The sequence below is a fragment of the Rhipicephalus microplus genome, chromosome X (assembly GCF_043290135.1).
Source record: "Rhipicephalus microplus isolate Deutch F79 chromosome X, USDA_Rmic, whole genome shotgun sequence".
Taxonomy (NCBI): domain Eukaryota; kingdom Metazoa; phylum Arthropoda; class Arachnida; order Ixodida; family Ixodidae; genus Rhipicephalus; species Rhipicephalus microplus.
Window position 1 is genome coordinate 419715046 of NC_134710.1, and position 11541 is coordinate 419726586.

Consider the following 11541-nt stretch of genomic DNA (forward strand, 5'->3'; position numbering starts at 1 on the left):
TGGCGAACTCTTCCTGGAGAGATGAAGATGGAACAAAAGATGTGGATAAAAAGGTGGTGTCCAGAACAAAAGTTGGTACACGGCCATACAAGAGAAAAAAGGGGCAGTAATTCGTCGTATGCTGTATGGCAACATTATATGCGAATGTGACGAAAGGAAGTATAGTGTCCCAGTTATTGGGATCCTGTTGAATGTACATGGAGATCATGTCAGACAAAGTTCGGTTTAAACGCTCAGTTAGACCATTGGTTTCTGGTTGATACGCTGATGTGGTCTTGTGGATTGTGTTAGAGGCCTGGAGGACGCCATGTAGAATAGTGGGGTGGCCTTGGCACTTGCGTTGCCATAGCAGCCGAATGGTCGCATCCAACGTCCACAGGCACGGTTGGAACTGGTGCACGGGCCCGTGATGCAACTTCTGCGTACGAATACGCCAGAAAGTGCACAGGAGATGTGGCATGTGCAGCGCTTGTCATTGATGCCATTTCGTCTTTGATTATCTCACGCAAGCTGGGAGACGGGGCATGTGCAGCGCTTGTCATTGATGCCAGTTCGTCCTTGATTATCTCACGCAAGCTGGGAAGAGGTGTGCGGACAGACGCAATAGTTGGGTTGCCTGGAATAAGGTTGTGAAGTTTCTCTCTGACAATTGTGCAGATAAGGGCTCGCAATTCATGCTCTCCGGTAAAGTGAGCGTCGCAGGAGGCGTTTCGAAGGAACATGGAATAAAGCGCAACCTGGTGTTGGCATGTGATAATGATGTCCTGGATGGTAGTTGCCCAGATAACACAAGGATGTCCAAACGACTTCCAAATGATTTCCTTTTTGGAAGTTTGGGACATCCAAAAGACTTCCCACACAAGATGGACAAACATCGCAAGTGTTACAAAATAACACCCCTATGAGATTTCCCACATTGGAAGCATTTTGGATGTTCAAATAGAAAGTGTTTGAGATGTTATCGGGACACAGGGGTGTACCAAAGCGTGGTTAGGGGGTTAAACCTCCCTCCCCAACCCAGCATTTTTTGTTTTGTTTGTGTATACATACATCTACACAATCAAAGACAAGCACGGACATGTAAAAAGTATGGATGAACCCCCCTCCCTCTGAAAAAAATTTCTGGCTACCCTACTGTCGACACATCTTAACTTTTTTCATACTTTAGAGACTTTCCGAAAGGGTTGGCCATACACTACCCAACATGTTAACTTTCTTCCCCATGCATGACCCCCTCTTCACTTGAGGGAGTCAGTTACCCAATAGGAAAGAATATTCTTCATCTAATCAATACACATTTTTTCTCCCATGAACTATATTACCTAAAATCTAGTCAATTATTTGGAAACCAAGGAATTGAAGATCAAGTGACCAGCAAAACTGATTTATTGTTTTCATAATAAAATACTAGCTTCGTCATCATAAGTAGGTAGTCTTCAGTGGCCCGCTGTTGCTCTCTCAGCAGCACAGCGGAACCGAGTCATTGCTGCCTTGTCGACATTCTTCAGGGTTGCCTCTGCCTGATTACTTGCATGAGCAGTCAAGCACACTGTGAAACAAAAATATTTCAAGGGGTTGACGAAATTTTATCAAAGTAATGGAGGAAATAAAGTGGCATGCAGACTTACCACAGAGAAGTTGGCAGATGTTCAACACGTTAAGCTTTTTTTTTGCTTCGCGCCAAAGCAGGCACTGTTTTAGTCTCCTTCTGTTGTGCACTTGGGACAACTGAAGTAACCACTGTGGCCCTTAATGCCGAGAATGTAAGCCTTAGCTGGAGCATCACAGATTATTGCCCCAAGTTCCACACGGAAACCTGTCTTTCACAGCAACACCTTCATGTAGGGCTGCTTTCACATCCAACACAAACTGACGCAGGAAAACATTTCACTGTGAAGCCTTGAACTGCCCATAATAAATACCAATTGGAAATGGTGTACTGCCTTCAAATTTTGCTGCTCTACAGAGCATGGGCCAAAACTGGTCTTGGGCGCTTTTAGTCAAGGGAAGTCTATCTACATTGATATGAAGAATGACTGGGTTTGGCAGAGACAGAACATTTTTCAAAGCATTCAGAAGACTTTCTCTCAAACCAAAATGACACTGACAATATTGGCCTGAACCTATTGGCCTAACACTTTCTGCTGACAGAAGAGCCCTAGAAGTTTTAAGGAAGCTAGACAAGCAAGTGTGCGAGCGCAAGACCTGCAATAAATCTGTGACAGTAACACGTGGTAAATCTTTCTCTACGCACTAAACCTGCAGCCTTTCTTTGATCGCAAGTGCATTTGCTTGCTCTCCTTGAGTAAATTTGCTGCCCTGTGTAGTGCTCGGCTTCTCATCAGAACTGTAAGTGCAAGGCCCGCGATCACCTGAACAGCTGTTAATACTTGATTGAACATCGTCACTGCTCACATCTGCCTGCGGAAATTCAAGCATGAAAAGCGTGCAACAACCAAGCCCGGCAACAGGGTTGGACAATAAGGCTGGCGGAGTGTCACCAATAGCACAGTGAAAACTGGAGGCATTAATTAAGTGCGAATTCGTTACTCTAGCCAACAGTAACTTATTTGAATCGCTCTGCATGGCACGGCGCACGCACCGGTATGCAGTCATTCGAGGCACATCAGCCATGTGCTCTACGATTGCGGTGTCAGTCAATACACGTGGCTGACAAAACCAGCACATCAAGAAATCACTGAATAGTTACCTACACCATACTGTCATCGCATAAATATAATTGTGACCTCAACAAATTATGCAGAAAATACATAAATCGCATTACAATTATAATAAACTTACTCTCACGTGCCTTCCTTGCTGCGGTGGTCCAGTTCAGCGTATATGCCAAGACTAAGCGATGGGGAGACAAAGAATAAAGTGCTAAGAACACGCGAATCACGGGCATGTAAAGTGCTTACCGAAGAGATGAAGGAACGATGAAATCGGGAAGATCTAATAGCAGACACAGCATGCGCGTTCGGGATTTTTAGAAGGAACAACCTAAAGACGATGCCAACGAGGCTTTGACAGTAACACCTATGTGCGCAGTAGTAGCTTGGATCTCCTTTGACACTGACATGCTGACCGATATAACACGGAGGAAGGAAAATACTCCTTCCTCCATGACTACGTATAATGACGCCGGGGTGCAGATTGTCGCCATTGTTGCCTCTCGTTGGCGATGATGATACCCTTTGGATCGGATCGCCTACCCTCCATGCACAGCAAAGCCTGAACAAAAAAAACAATAGAAAAACCTGATGCACAATCTCACACTTGAAATAAAAGTGTGTTAACATTGTTTGAAAGAAACGTTATAGTATGTATGGCACTACTACAGTGTACTAGAAGGGGGCAGTGGAGTGAACGAGGCGGCCGCGCTGCATCTTGGCTGATTCTCCAACGGGTGACAGTAGCGGCAGCGCTGTAGTCGCACAGTACTGAAGATCTTGGGAGCGTCTGCATTGAGAGCGCATGCTCCCGAGCCTGTGAAAGCGTGTAATTGCTCGTTTCTAGCGTGTTTAATGCGTTTCTGAGCCTTTATAAGTAGACTCGTATGCTACACGCCATGGTGCACGAGTGAATATGCAGGCATGCCGAAATTGCGTCAATACATTCACTGTTTCAAGAGCCTGCTGACCCAGAAAAAAAAATGTCAATCGGAATTTGCACGGATCCCCCTAGCTTCTTACTGAATGAGCGCTTTGAGCTGCGTTACATCATAAGTGGCTACTGTCGAACTATAAAGAGAGGAGAAGTATCGAAACCGTGATTAAATCATACGCTCATTTTGCAGGCAGTCTCTACGATATCTAGAGCATAGTGTTCATCATAAGAGCGTACCTGCACTCGATTTTTTCACGAAAAACCCAAGTATAAGTAACGTTGACAAAACATTATTCGGTGAGGACTCTGTTTTATCATGCCAGTATTACGGAAGATAACAATTATTGCTTCCTGCAACACTCATTACATGTTAAACTTATGAAAAACAACACACAAACATATTGAAAAGTGGCAATTGTATATATAGCCCGTCTGTTTATCTACGTAAATTCATTGTAACCAGTTCTCATTTTGTATCGAAAGCCTAAATTGTGCTGCTTTCCAAATATTCTATAAGTATAATGCCATTGCAAGGAAGCAAATTTTTGGCAATGTTTTGTATTATAAGTGTAGTTTCATTATTAAGTGTCAAAAGTGTAGGCAGGCAGTGGTGCATCTTGTTTTGAGAAATTTACCTTCCTTGCATATGTACACCGTAAACACACACACAAACACACACACTGTATATCCATCTATCTCTATATATATCCATGCAATGCCCCTTAGCACAGCTACTATTTTTAGGCGGTTCGATTCTCGTTCGACTAGTTTAGTCTTGAACTAGTTTTGAGAACTCATACTGTCGAAAAGGTGAAATCTACAGTGGGCATTTGCAGAGACATGCTATATTCAGCTTCAACAACTGTGGCTTTCTGGCTCTGTGTGTGTGTGACATAGTACTAGTATTTGTTTTTTAATCTCGCAGCTTTCTGAGCACAGCTGTCTTTTAATAAATCGGCTCAGTTATTCTGAATAATATAGACACCTAACCAACGAAGAAAGAGGTAAGAGAGAAGAAATCAGTAGAAGACACACCCTTTCTGAATTATTTTCGATCTCTCACAAGGGCTTTTATGGAGCTCAAATTCAGTAGATTGGCGTGTCATATTTCAAGGCCTATGTCATCATGTGCTAGACATGAATGATGGGCAAATACAAAGAAATCTGCATCAAGAAAGGGCGACCGAGGAGCCGAAGTGCATAGCAGTTGCTGCACGTGCTGCGCGGCTCTTTCATTAATCTTCAACTGCAGCGCCGCTGCTGCGAGCAACGCGGAAGGGATCAGGCGGCGAGGTGCGGTCACCCCACTCAACACTTCTAGTACAATCTAGCACTACCACCATGATCGTGCCGCTCGGCGCGATCATGGCGATGGCAATGACTGCACTGTGTTGGCTCGCAGTAGGCACAAATAAAAAATATATACCTGCATGCCTAAGAAAGAAAAGAATAAAATAATAATAAATTTTAGTTATTCTTTCTAAATTTTATGTGTTAGTGGTAAGCATACGTGTGTTTATAAAGTGTCACACCTTCGTTTGTGCGGTCAGCCGCGAAGTGCAGCGAGCTAGAATCGCCAGAGTTACTGCTGCCCTCATAGTTTTAATATATTAACTCTATGGCTGTCCTGCCACGAGTTTCTTGATTTCCAGGAAAATGATGGTCCGACAGCCATCGCAAAAAAAAAAGATAAACCTTCCCATAAATGCACGACACAAAAATTACTATTTTTTGTGTGCATGACAATTGTGCACGCGCACGAACTGTGCACTTCGTTGGAATCACAGTTTCCGACAGACTGCCAACTTTCAACACGGTGAATTCACCGCTATCTGGAACTCCCAAGTAGAGCCTACAAAGGATGTTTTAAATATGATCCCTATGCACATTTCCAAAGGACATCTTAATAACCACCTTGTTGGGATGACCCATATGCACATGTCCAAAGGACATTTATAGAAACCCCGCGTTGGCATGTGGGACGTTGGGATTTTTTTTGGGTAGTTCTTTGGATGTTGTGTGTTGTCTGGGTGGGTTCTGGATAAGGAGAGCATTGAAGGCCACAGAGTTGATACCTTTCACTAGGTGTCAGATGCGATCGGCCTCCGTCATATCATTTTGTGCTCGATGACACAGAGCCAGAACATCTTCAATGTAGGACGTATATGATTCGTCGTCCCTTTGAATGTGGGTTGCGAGCTTCTGTTTCGCTACCGCAGAGCATCCTGCAGACGTGCCAAATACCTGACGGAGATGCCCCGTGAAGACCAACCAATTGCAGAAGTCACTTTTGTGGTTGTAATACCAGGTTTTAGCGATGCCATTGAGGAAAAAAGGAACGTAGCACAGTTTGTGCGCCTCATCCCAATAATTACAAACGCTGGTTCGATCATAACTGTCCAGCCATTCTTCGACGTCCTCGCCGCGAAGGCTGAAAAATACCGGAGGGTCTGGGTGAGAGGTACTCACGGTGTAGTGAAGCCTAAGTGGCTGAGAAGGAGCGGTTGCAGCAGCGGACGCGTTGGGTTCCGCCATCGCTGTTGCTTGAGGGCCAGACCAGAGCTCCAGGGGTGACGGGTAGAGCAGCAGGACGTGGGAACCAAAGCACGCTCTATCACTTATGAGACCATGTCCGGTACAGCAGTAACCAGGATATCTTTTTAATCCAGATGCACGAGCCAAAGAGCCCGAGCCCGCGTGACATACGATGATGATCACTATAATGGTTTTGCCATACAGGTGAAGATGAAGTACATAGTCAGCACTCACAATATGTATATATGTGTTATTTTATATCAAGTGTACACCAGCAACTTTCGACCAACTGCAATCATGCTGAAAAAAAATCCTGCAGGTATTCATGAATGTGAGAACTGGTTATTGTGATATTACATTTTGCAAAAAAATGTGTTGCTTAGAAGGTGCTTCAAACTTTGGGCACCGACGTCAAACTGTGTTGTGCTAAATTATGTAATATTAGTTGTTCAAGCAAAATCCACAAGGCCATTGTAGCTTGATGCCAAGGCACTTTCCTTTCGTGACTCTGATAGCTCATACGTTTTTGTTTCACCATTCTTTATCTTTTGCCTTGGAGAAAATTACAATATGCTGCATGTTTAAAATTTTTTTATAAAAAGCAAAATTTTTTTATGCCAGTAATATATATACATTTTCTGCTTTAAATGTACCTATATCACTTAATTAAACTCTTGAGCAATAAACTAAGCAAAAGTCTTGCCAAAATATTGTCACAAAATAGAGAAAAGCAGCGTTTTGACTTACATTATGGAATATTTTTGCAATGTAGCAGTCCAAGTAAAGATTAGGCTTTTGAATTTGCATAGTGTAGTTTGTTAGTAAAATAAAAAAAAAGTTTCAGAATTGTAGTTACCACAGGGTACTAGGAAGCCTGCTTTCGCCTCACCTTCACTGCATGTCAAGTCAGTGTGAAGCTCGAGCTGGGCTTTTTGGAAGCAAATAACGCATGTCATGCAACTTTTTGTCCCTTCTTTTAGTAATACTGCGGTATATAACGTCCAAATGGGGCAGTGCTTTCTTTATGAAACAGTATCTTCCTCCTTGGACCATGGAAGGGCAGGTTATATTGAATCACTTGTTAGTTTTAAGGTGCAAAATTAAAATGTAGTCAGTGACGTGCAATACATATTTGAGGCATTCTGTTTGCCTCCTGATATTCAATACACATGGTCTTAAGAATATGTTAGAACAAACTTAAAGTAAATTTTATTGAAGGTGTTTTAAGATAATTTTCAAGTATAGGCTGATGCGATTGCTTATCACTTGTGTTCGGGATCAAATGATATTGATTGATTGATTTGTGGGGTTTAACATTCCAAAACCACCATATGATTATGATAGACGTCGTAGTGGAGAGCTCTGGAAATTTCGGCCACCTGGAGTTCTTTAACGTGCACCCAAATTTGAGCACACGGGCCTACAACATTTCCGCCTCCATCGGAAATGCAGCCGCCACAGCCGGGATTTGAGTCCGCGACCTGCGGGTCAGCAGCCGAGTACTTTAGCCACTAGACCACCGCGGCGGGGTGGGATGAAATGATGTATACTAGGGGTACACGTATACTAGGGATACACGTTAGAGCTTATTTAATATCGTGTCCATAAATGATACTTCAGACACCATTACTGGAGAAATTATAACATTTTCATCCCCTTCTTTTTTATTAGTCTGAAGGTGCCAAAAATGTTTTATATAAAAGCCCATATGCTAATGATGACGTGCGTTGAACGTTTTTAATACCACAGGAACATTGAAAAAGATAGACGAAAAGTTTAAATGACAAGCAGAAACAGCGAATAAGGTGTCAATTATAGGTGCGATATCGAATCATCTTTAACGTGTACCCGTGGTATACATCATTTGAGTGTGACTTCGTTTGAGTAGAGGAAAAATGATGGAGACGTATTACTAAGATCTATATATGAGCGATTATGTGTTTTTAGTAATGCTATAACGTGAGCTCTCCTCTGATTGAAGAGATGCACCAGAAGAGAAAAGGAATCATTCAATTAAACAACCTCGCTCATCGCAATGAGCCACCCCGTAGACTTCTGGGTGCATTCAAGCTTATAATCACAAAGTCATTCTCATTTTGTATCGAAATGGCTGACAACCTCTTCTGTGAACACTGTGGTAGTAAGCAGACTATATAGCCTATCTTCTATGACTGTCTTTGCTACAATGCGCAGAGAAAATTACTTGAAGTTGTGCTACCTCACATAAATCACAGACCAATAATGGTGGACACAATTCTGGACTGCCGTTCAGAGAGGACATTATGAGTGAAGGTGACGAAAGCAGTTGTGAGCTTCTGGAAGGACACGAACTTCTACCGGTGGTTATAGACTAATAGTGTTAGGTTTTTTGTGACGTGCGACTTTGAGTGCGCGTGCGCTCTTGTATCTCTATCTTTCAAACTCCCTCATTCCTGCACTCAGTATAGGGTAGCATGTCAGCCATTCTAGACTGATTAATATCCTTGCCTTTTTTTTTCCTCCTGTTTTTCTCTCTAAGCTTCCAAAGACGAAAAGACCTCTGGAAATAGATGGATTGAGGACTGTAATTCATGTTCTTGGAGCTGCTATTGTGCAGAGAGCAAATTGTGATCAGTTGTTTTAAGAGAATTCTTTGTGGCTCAAGGAGTGTTTGACGTGGTAAATGTAGCTGTTTCTTGATCAACTCTAATAGCAAGAGCACTGGAAGACGTGACAGCACCATCCCGGTCTTTTCAAAAAATAACACAATGGCATAGAAAGTTAATGTGTTTATGTTTCAAATGTGTTTATTGAACACAAAGCACTTTGGTTATTGTTCTTGAAAAAGTTCTGGTCATTGGGGAAGTTTCCGAGCCATCCTTTGACATTTGACTGTCGAATTTCTGCCTCCATTTCAGACTGAATCAGAACAAGCTGGGAGAGTTCATAATTAAAAACACAATTATCCTGTGGGCAGCATGGTGCAGACAGAAGACTAAGAAGAATCGACAGACACTGCGCTTGCTCATGACCATTCTTTTTGGGCTTCGGCCCGAGTCGGGCTGACTAACACAAATCAATTCCTTTTAAAGCGATTGGTGCCATTTGTGCGAGAATTCTGGGCTTAAGGTAAAGGGTCTTGTGAGGGCTCTGTAATGCGGAGTTTTTCAGTGTGGTGTGCCCCAAGGGCTCTGTCTTTACTTCCATGCTTGAGGCACTGGAGGAGTTCGACCTGTATCCATCATCTCTTCTGGAGTGTGGGACGGAGATTTCTCAGCAGGCATGTGTAGTTTCAGACCTAGCTGCACTTGCAGAGACCCGTGGTCTGGCAGACATTTAGGAGCCTGCTGCCCCTTTTTGGCAAAAGGGTGGAGCAGCACAGGCTACTCTATCTAGGGGTGCTGATTGAAGATCATGGTTACACTCCATGGGACTCTCGCGGGTGCCAAAAAATGAGCGCGGTGCCTCGGTGCATCATGGAGGTCAAGAAGAAATTGGGCTGGTCATGTATTGTGAATTCTTTGTGGATTTATTAGAAGAGGTTGAATTCGACTTTGAGTTCTGTGATTTCTTTCTCTTTTTTTTCCCACGAGGGACACGGTGGCGAGTAGGCGGTATGGTCTCTACATAGTTCACCTATGTGAATAAGAAAAAGTGCCTGTGTGTTTGTTGCTCTTGAATGCTTACTGCATTATTCGTTCGAGTAGCAGTTCTCTTTCTCTTGATTTCACATGGGTCTTGTTAGATTTGAGGAAGAAACAAATGTATGCAGTGGCACACAACGTTCGAGCTGTAGGAATTGTGCAGCAGTGATTGGCGTGCCCTTTATTGACACTTGCGTTTACGGGCACAAGTGTGCTGGCACGAAACATGCAGCTGTCTCGGCGTCGATGGCTGAAAAAAAATTCTTCCTTGACGACTCATTGGCACCATTCCCTCTGCATAACTTCTTTGTCCTCACTCCCATTTCACCCCTTAGGGTACACTCTGCTGCACACACCATTCCTCTTCTTAATTCTCTGCACCCTCACTTCCCTGTCCTACCCCTTTGCTATACTCTCTACACAGGCCAGTGCTATGCTTAGTTGGGTTGTGTAGAAATGAACAAGACATGATGAAAAAGGTGGAATGAACGCAGGTGACTGACAGGTTCCAACTCGACTGCCTATCAGTCCTGCTACACTTTGCGATGCTTTACCCTTCACTCCTCCTTTCCTTGAAGCTGCTTAGTGAATCGGTCCCTGTTATCCATATACCAATAACTATCATCACCATAAACATCTATTCACAACAGAAATACGGTAAATCCCACTTTGTTCCCTGGGCCACAAAAATTTAAGGAGGTAATAGTCAGCCCAATAAGTGGATATATATCACAAAAATTGCACGGCTTATCACAAGCTATTGTCATTAACATAAACGGGTATGTGTCACTCAAATTGTGTAACTTCAACTAGGCACAAATTCTGCTCACAACACAAAAGGCAAGAGTTATCTCAACAAATGACAGCAAAATGGCAGTGGTGAGTCGCTAGTTTGCTCTATTTGTACGTAGCACAAATAGAGAATACTAGCAAACGGAAAATGCACAACGGCGGCTGTGAAAAGACCCCAAGTGATTGAGGGCCTCCTACAAATAGAGAAAACTAGCAAACGGAAAATGCACAACGGCGGCTGTGAAAAGACCCCCAAGTGATTGAGGGCCTCCTCCAATAATGGGGTGTTCGTGTCATGTTTATGATTGCATTTGAATTCATTGGAATCTCTTTGCACTTAGAATCAGTATAGTGTCACGCGCTAAGAGCTCAAAGGAACGTATAAAGAGACGCGACTGTCAAAAATCTCAGAGACAAAGAAGGACATCTTCGCTGGCATGGGTTGCTCGTCTTCGTCTTCCTCATTCACCGGCACAGAACTGACCCACTGTTCACTGGCACAGAACACCAGGTGGCATTACTCCTCCTCCCAAAAGAGCATCAATCCGATGCTCAAACAAAAGTGTGCACAGCAGTGGGTCGAAGTAGGTAACATAAAAAAACATTAAACAAATTAGTGCACGAGGAAAAATGCGTCCTGGGCCCGGCAATTCGAAATAAACGGCATTCACTGTTCACATGAAGAGTTCACTGGCACAAGAAGAAAATTCGCATCACCGCGTAAAGTATGATTTTAGGCAGATTCCGTGTACAGTCTCTGGCCGTGGTAACCTGCGCTGGGATGAGGGTGAGCCTTCGTCTGGAACCACTTCAGAGTTCAGGTTGCTCACACGTCTCAGTACTTTGTGAGGTCCAAAGTACTTCCTCAAGAGTTTCTCACTGAGACCTCACCGCCTAATGGGTGTCAAAACCCAAACTTGGTCACCAGGTTCATAATTAACTTCTCGATGGTGGATGTTGTACCGCCGTGCATCTGCGCACT